This window comes from Marmota flaviventris, chromosome 16 (genome assembly GCF_047511675.1).
Source record: "Marmota flaviventris isolate mMarFla1 chromosome 16, mMarFla1.hap1, whole genome shotgun sequence".
NCBI lineage: Eukaryota > Metazoa > Chordata > Mammalia > Rodentia > Sciuridae > Marmota > Marmota flaviventris.
Window position 1 is genome coordinate 3,865,832 of NC_092513.1, and position 9,169 is coordinate 3,875,000.

General features: G+C 34.9%; 1 protein-coding gene across 3 annotated transcripts in view; it reads right to left on the minus strand.

Moving 5' to 3' along the window:
• Znf407 (zinc finger protein 407) overlaps window positions 1-9,169 on the minus strand; it is a 430,768-nt gene that overhangs the window by 226,488 nt on the left and 195,111 nt on the right. The window lies entirely within an intron of this gene.

The following is a 9,169-nucleotide window of genomic DNA, read 5'->3' on the forward strand; positions in this document are numbered from 1 at the left end:
GTGGTGCACACCTGTAATCCCAGTGTCACATAGGGCTGAAACAAAAGAATATAAATTCGAGGGGCTGGGGATGTGGCTCAAGCGGTAGCGCGCTCGCCTGGCATGCGTGCGGCCCGGGTTCGATCCTCAGCACCACATACAAAGATGTTATGTCCGCCAATAACTAAAAAATAAATATTAAAAAAATAAATAAATAAATTCGAGGCTAGACTTAGCAACTTAGAGAGACCCAGTCTCAAACTTTTTTAAAAAGAAAAGAGGGAGCCTGAGGGTGTACATCAGTGGTAAAAGTGCCCCTTGGTTTGATCCTTAGTACTCCACCCCTGGCAAAAAAAAGAAAAAAACTTCATAAAGAATTTATTAGGTGACTTGGAAAAAAAAAACCAGATATGCAAAGGACAGTATCCGTGAATTCTAAGACAGTTAATGGAAAATATGAAACAAAAGACTAAGGACATTAATGGAACAACAAAACATTTACTTCCCATGGACCAGTTTATATCAGAAAAGAATCATTCTAACAGTTGATTTGGAATTTCTTCAAGGGGGAACATTATCTTTAGCATTTCCCCACGGAATACAGCGATTACATGCATATGTCTATCCACACCATGCCACTCGTTAGGCATTTCTGATTTGTTCATACCAACAATGTACTCTGTAGAAATGCAATTGATCCTACCATAATGATAAAATACAAATATAACACAAAACATCTATAGTATGTAAGCAACATACTAAGTCATTAGCACTCCATTTATAAGCCACAAAATTATAATCTCAAATGTTAATTATGTTTACTATTAGTTTCCATCAGACTATTTCATTCTAACAATAAACATATAGGCACAAAAGTTAAAATTTAAAACTCCATCTCAATAACAAATGCAATTCTAATGAAATGATACATTTCATAATTAATAAACATTCTTTATCGTTTCAATCAACTGTGCATTAGTAGTAATTGTAAATAATAATACTTTCTAGATGTTTTTAATACCTAGAGCGATATGGTCAATATTATTAAAAAATAAAAACCTACTTCAATGTGGTTTATATGTACAGTTGTCCTGTGGTACCCATGGGGGACTGGTTCCAGAGTCAACCACAGATCTGCAAATCCTCAGATGCTCAAGTCCCTTAACTAAAATATTTGCATCATATACATACACATATCTTCCTGTATACTTTAAGTCTTCTCTAGATTGGTCATAATACATAACGCCTAACAATGTAAATGCTAAATAAATTCTTTTCACATATTAGAAAATAATGACACACAGAAAAGTTCACACATGTTCTGTAGAGGTATAATTTTTTTTGACATTTTCAATCTGTAGTGGGTTGTATCTGCAGATGCAGAATCCACAAATACAGAGGGATGACTGTACATTAATACAGAAATGACAGGATGGTCAGTAAAATATCTCCACATATAAATACTTTAAAGTAAGATTGGCGGGGGAGGGGAAGGAAATATGAGTTCAAAAAGAATGATAAGTTTAAATTTTCTGAGAGTTGAATAAAAGCTTATTCATGTATTTTTAAGTGAATGATGGGGTTATCAAATCATGGCATTTGTGTAATTTTGCATATATTTTAAGTGGCATAAGAATTATTTCACAATGTCAAATTTTACTCTACTCTAGAAATTACATCCTGTCCAACTATTTATACTTAGGACAAAAATGTTTAGGTGTCAACTTACAAACGTGGAGAGTGACAGTATTTTGAAAAACTGTTGCTGTGGGAACTCAGAAAGGCTATGTAGCGCCACTGGCATTGTTCTTCGGAGTGCCAATGGCCCATTAAAATCTTTGCATGAATATCTGTGGCATGAGGAAGACAAAGTCTGCACCTAGGCTCTGAGACATTTTGTGACCTCGCTGCTGCTGGGTCTGTTTAAAGCACTCACTTCCATGTGTATGTCACCACTACAGTGACTACATGTCAGTAAATCAAAGTAAACACACTTGGATTCTATTTCCCCACGTCTGCACTTTCTAGTCCCTCTCCCTGGAATACTCTTTGATACGTTTTTTCCTCATCATTCAAGTTTCCATTCTAAATGCTTCAGAACACATGGGCTCTCTGCATTATTTCTCATTGTAGATTCACAACTGCATGTGAGTCTATAATGATCCCAAATACAAAGTAGCTTTCCCTGAACAGTCTAGAAATCACTCCCCTCACCACCTGCTACTTCCTGTCCCTTAGCGCAATATCATTCCCTCCACAGCATCTACTGTTCCTAAAACCATTCCCTTGTTTTCTGACTCTCCTAGGGACTCTAAGCGCCATGGGTAGAGTGTTCATCTTACCTCTATAGCTGGGTAAGTGTCCCCCAAAGGCCCAGGTATTACAGTGTAGGTTCCTGGGGGCGGCGGGGCGGGGGGGCATTTAACAGATGGTGTAACAACTTTCGGATGTGAGGCCTAATGGGAACTTCTATGGCCAAGGAGATAGGACCATGAAGGGGACTGTGGGACCCAGCTGCTTCCTTTCACTTCTCCTCCTGTGCTCCATCAGGTTCTCCTGACATGGCCATCCAGCATGCCTACCAGAGGCCCAAAGGAGATCAGTCCATCAATCTTGGACTGGGATCTCCAGAACTTTGGAAGTACTAAAATATTATCTTTATAACTGTTCTCAGGTATTTTATCATAGGAATGAAAAGCTAACACACTCACCACACTATTCCTAGAACTCAAAGCCAGGCAGAATCTCAAAAACTTTTGGTTAAATTCACAATACCTATGAGATTAACCTGATTCAGTTATACTACAAAATTTCAAATGTAAAGAATTCTACTCTGTTATTTGACACTTTATCTCATTTAATCTACTCCTAATGAGAATTTTCTAAGAAAAATGTTATCTGCTACATCTTTAATTGAGTAATTTGAGTATTGGGGGATAAGTTATTATGCCAGATGTCAGTTGATAAAATGACCAGGTTAGGGTTAAAATTATGGTCCTGGATTTTAATAATCATATGGTAGATTTCACTCATTATAACATACTATTTGCCTTAAAGTAATTTTCATTTATATTACATCTGATCCTCAAAACAGTCACCATGTTCTCATATCAGTTTTACAGCTAATGAATGTGGGACTTAAAGTCATGAGAGTCCAGGGAAACGAAGTCACTGAGGGACACACTGGCATTCAAGTCCTCAGGCTTCATTCTACAATCCTACATAGGCACAGAAGAAAACAGAGATTTAAAGTAACGGACACTGTATCACACAGTTAGATAAAGACTGAAGGAAAACTTGGGTTAAATGGTTATTCATCAGATGCCAACATGCCACTGTCAAAAGTTTAGAGCATCACAATTTTTCTCTATGATAAAGAATGGGTTAAGGACATCAGCCATGCTAATGAAAATATAAGTGGTCCAAAGGAAGTGGGATGCAGCAGGAGTGGGACCCATATGCCTATCATCACAGTGAGCCAATGACAGTCCCTGTTCTGGAGGGTACAGCCATCCTAAGGGCACATATATTGGCTTGGAGTTCTAGTACATGAATAAGTCATTTAAAACTTGGGGTAACAATTTTAAATGATTTTAAAAGAGTTACTTCATTTAAAAAAAACTAGTATCTATGAAACAGGAAAGTACTTGTAATGTATATATCAACATGGTCTTTAAGCAAAAAAGAAACAGAACAAAAATGTTGAGAATTCAAATAGGGGGGCCATGATTTCCTCACAAAACACCTGGATATCTTTTATTTGTTTGTGCAATGCTCAAATTGCCTTAAATAATGACCATTTGCAAATTTAAAAACTGTGAGTTGCTGATAAAATCACAGATGCATGTGCCACTGATCTTCTCTATCCTGTCAGTGTAGTTGGACCCACTCCAGCAGTGTCTTCGTCCTTGCCTAACTGTTCAACATCAGCAGGAAAGCATCACTTGGATAACACAAGGCAGGTCCCCACTCCCAAGCACCATATATTTTAAAGGTACGATTTTTATATTTCTCCTCTTTCTTACAACAATAAAAAGTTGTGGGGAAAACAAAAGATAATTATGATATCCAAAAATCCAATAATGCTAGAATTAACAGTATGCTTATGTTGCAGTCTGCTTCTAAATAATTTGCATTGAAAATGTAAGCAGGGCTGGGCCTGTGGCTCAGTGCTCGCCTTGCACATGTGAGACACTGGGTTTGATCCTCAGCGCCACATTTAAAAAAAAAAAAAAAAAAGATATTGTGTCCCTGTATAACTAAAAAAAAATATTAAAAAAAAAGAAAATGTAAACAGGTACTTATCATTACAACTATAAATAGGAAATTATAAATCACATACTGTCTATGACAGTTCAAGTAGAGAATTTAGGAGCAGAAAAATTTTCAGAAATACATGACAAATTCAATTATTTATTTAGGCTTAAATGTGGTAAAAATAAAATCAAATTTAAAAATGCAATCAACACGGGTTTCTAAATGGCACAAAATGATGAAAGACAAGATTATTTTCATTATAGACATTCTGGTCTAACAGCCTACCTGAAAAGAGAAAGAGAACACCTTTATAATGTGGGTGACTGTATTCCAGTTAGGTCTTTCATCATACAAAAATGCACCTCCTATAACATAACTTCAACATGGGGGAATAGAGGTCATTTTTTAAAGTAAACTGTTGTTATAAGGCAACTTTTAATTTGTGCACATAATGTAAATTGCTATGGTAAATGCAAGTCAGGTCACCAAAATGACGGTAGCTGAATTCAGATGTGACCCAGCAGCCCAGGTGTTCAGGAAAAGTGCTGTTAACAGTGAGGATTGATGATCTAATCAAACTGTCACAGCCAGATCCTCAGCAGGGGTGGTTGGAGGGAGGTGGAGGAGGATAATATTCAGAAAGCAAGCACATGCTTAGTGTTACTTTAAATTGATGCTGACATTTTCAATTGTGAAAAGAAATTTTTTCCTAAGTAATATAGGAAACAACTCAACTAACCTTCCGGTGGATATCAGATAATCATAGTAGGTTGTTGGGCAAAAGCTAACTTCTCAGAAATGTGAGCACATACGAAAAAAATAATAATAATCGGATATTTTACAGATTTACTATAGTAATCAACATTTTAATTACTTTCTGTTTTCTTAGATGTACTAGTGTACTACTGTAATAAACAGTATTTCCATTTACGAACAAAGCAATATTTTTGCCTGGTATTGCACCCAGTGGTGAAAAATTCCTACAAGAATACAAATAATCAAGAGTCACATGATTAATGTAAAACTGATTAATGTAAAACTTCTAAAAAGTCACATGTTATTAAGAGTGATTAATATGTCACATGGCATAAATGCAAAAACTGTGATTGGATAGTCAGCTTAAAACAAAAACAAAATCCTGAAATAGTCAGAGGTGTTTCAATTTTTTCTTGTTTGATGCTGGAAGTTGAACCAATGGCCTCACTCATGCTAAGCACAAATTATCACTGCGCTACACTCCAATCCCGAGAGGAGTTTTGTGTAGTTTTTAATTAATTGTTGATGGAAATTTTATAAAATCAAGTATCTAATTTTTAAATAACCCTTCCTCCCAGAAAAGTTACCAAAACTGGCCTGCAAGTATGTAATGACTGACAAAAAATTCAAATGTGAAAAGAAGTATTATCTAATATATATTTTTTTTCTTTCAGGCAGTAAAATATGTCCAGCTTAAACTGAAATAAGTTTTGAGCCAGTCTTTTTTAAGCCAGTATTTCCATTGCAGGTTATATCAGTTTTTAAAAGTGCTCACAAAGACTATACATGGTAAAGGCACCTGCACATTCCTGTTATTCTGTATTCTTGGCAATGTCTTAAGCTTTCGATATGCAACCTTTACTCTACAGCCAAGGACAATCAAGTTTGTTAAATTGCTTTATGTTTCCAAGGCATGCTATGAAGTATTCTCATGAAAATTTTTCGCCCCATCATTCCTGACCTTTTGCGAACCATGCTCTAGCATGTATTAATATTGATAAAAAAACACACATTATCTCTGTCATTCACAACAGACAAACAGACCCAAGGTAACACAACACAGTGTCCCTGGTTCTTAACACATATAAATATAACAAAAGTAGAAACACCAACTTTCGTGTTCTGTAGAATGAGAATAAGCTTATACATTTTCTGGCAAGGCTGACCCACTTTTTTTTTTTTAATATTTGTTTAGTTACACATGAGCACAATATTTTTATTTTGTTTATTTATTTTCATGTGGTGCTGAGGATCGAACCCAGGGTCTCATACGTGCGAGGCGAGCGCTCTACCGCTGAGCCACAACCCAGCCCCAAGGCTGACCACTTTTTGAAATCTGCCTTTGTTCTAACAAAATCTAAGGAAATGTCAAAGAAACTACATACAGCAAGATGATCCTTAAATATTCCTAATATAAGGATAATATATTTCACTCAAAAATTAACATTTTGCATCCTTATCAATACAAAATCAATGAGGTTCTTTTCTTTTTTGGTATGGGGATTGAACTTAGGCGAGTTTAGCCACTGAGCCACATCCCTCATGCTTTTTATTTTGAGACAGAGTTTTACTAGTTGCTTAAGTCCTCACTAAAACGCTGAGGCTAGCCTTCAAATTGCAATCCTCCTGATTAAGTCTCCAAGCCACTGGGATTACAGGAATGTGCCACCACACCTGGCAATGTTTTCAGTTCTTTACAAAGAAAAATCCCATAGACAACTCTCAATGCACAGGACTAGAAAATCTTTTCCAGGGAGTGAAAAGGGTTCAGGGTCTCATCAACATAGGCAAGGTCTGGCAGCAGCACATCCGTAAGTGAGAGGGCTAGGGTGAAGAGAATACCCAAGAAGGGCAACACTGTGAGCTATAACAGCCCTATCACCATCACAAATCTGTCTACTAGGACTCTCAGAAGAGCACACACTCAGACTGGCTCAGGACTGGGTGGAGCATGAGAATACAGGGCAGTTTCAGAGCTTTCAATTGACTTGATAGGCGACAAAAGTGGCTAAAAATTACAGGGTGGTAGAGACGGGCTTAGCCCTCACTAAGCAAACTATTACCTGAAGTCAGGAAAAATCTCAAAATATATATATTTTTTAAAAAGAATGAATTATAGCAATTCCAAAATTTGTAATTGTTGAGTAATGGATACCCTGAAATACTTTAGAATTCCTACACATTTGCAAAGTAAAAAAAAATAATAATAATAAGAAAAAATAACCAAAAAACCCACTATTGTCCCATTGGTAGGCTAAGCATTGATATACATTAAAACTAACAGAAATAAAATACATGCGGTTTAAAGTACTGTTTTAGATGTGTTTGTCTTCTATATCATTATTTAAAATTTCAAATAATAATATTTCACAAATTTTCTATCAAAACTTTTTTTTTACAAAAAGGGAATGATTAACAGAATTTAGAACTGACTAGAAGAAAACAAATTAGTATTTCTTTAAAATTTTACACTTTTATTTTTTTCTACAAATTTTAGATTTATTTTAATATAAAACAACAATCTCCCCACATGCTTCATTATGTACAACAAAATTATTACAATGCACTTCTAGTGAGCCATGAAGTGAAAAACTGATCACATGTAAGAACATGCAGTTCCCTTCACCACAACAGTGCCAGCTGTAGAATTTACACTAGAGAAATAACTTGGAAAAGATTTAGATATATCATTGTTTCCAAAGTAAAAATTAAGAATATTATAAGTGTCCATTAATTAATAAATTGTGATATAGTGATACATACAAACAACAGATTTTAAGGCCATTAAAAGTATATAAACTGACAAGAAATAATGTCCATAACATATGGAGTAACAAATCAAGCTTAATAACATGTGTGTGTGTGTGTGTGTGTGTGTGTGTTGGGTACTGAGAGAGATTCCCAGTGAGAGACATTACAAAAAGATAAAAAAGTGACTATCTTTAAATGATGAGATTTGTGACTCTATTTATTTTGTACTAACAGAGGTTGATCCAATTTTTAACAAACAGAAAACCATGTCTTTTATTAAAGCAATTCTGACATGAAATGAGAAGGGAAAGAAAATGGTTGTAGAGCATCTATAAGGAAGACCAATTTCTACTGGCAAGGTCATGTGATATATACCATTTGAAAGGAACTACTTACTTTGAAGACTATGGAATGTCTATATAGAGTAACTGCCACCCTCCTCCAGTAATTCCACAAGGAGCGGCATAAATTAAGAAGTAACTGGAAGAGTTTATAGATGTTCACTGCAGCCACAGGAGGCTCTTCCATGTGGAGCACACGAGCTGACATGGGGTCTGTATCTACTACACTGTATCACAGGCATCAAATGTAAGTGAATCAAGACACTTATATCTCTGCTACCTGTTAGAAAGCTTTGGTCAAAATATTAAATGGCATCTTAACCACAGGATGTATGGGTCTACACTTACAAGTGTAATATAAGTATAACTGGTTTTCACTTTTAGAATACAATTGAATAATACATAGAAAAATATGAAAAAAATGTTAAGTGTTTCAGCTACACAATCATTTATCATACTCTAGATAAAAAAATATCAGTAAAAAGGGTAGTTAATAGTTGGTAATCTAAACAAAAATTTATATGCCACTAATTATCATTATTACTTCAGGTGTTCAAATGGAAATTGTTATAAAATATCACTAAAAGATGGATTGTTTATTTTCTAATTTGTTTTAATAAAAGAACAAAGGGAAACATAAATCTACAAAATGTTACCGATCTGTGAATCCTTTCAAATTGGAAAGACTTTTTGAAACATTAATATAATTACAAAAAGAAAAAAATCTTCTGGCATTATTAATCTTATGATCAGCAATCTATGTAAAACCTATAAATAGGGTTCTAACTATCCTGTTCTAAAAATATAAACTGACATATTATACATAAAAACTTTTCTGTAGTGATAGAGTAAATCAGTGAAGATGAGCTGAGTCATCTGACAATCAGTAAAAACCATACTCATCAGAGAAACTTCTAGCATGCTGGTCTTCCATTCTAGATGTTGATGTAAATGATCAACAATTTCAGTAGGTAAAATGGACTGAATTTATGCATTCTTCAAACAAAAATGATAGATTGGTTTTGGATTTTGCTTCATCACAGTAAAAATATACACATGTATATTATACTTTTTGAACTGCTCTT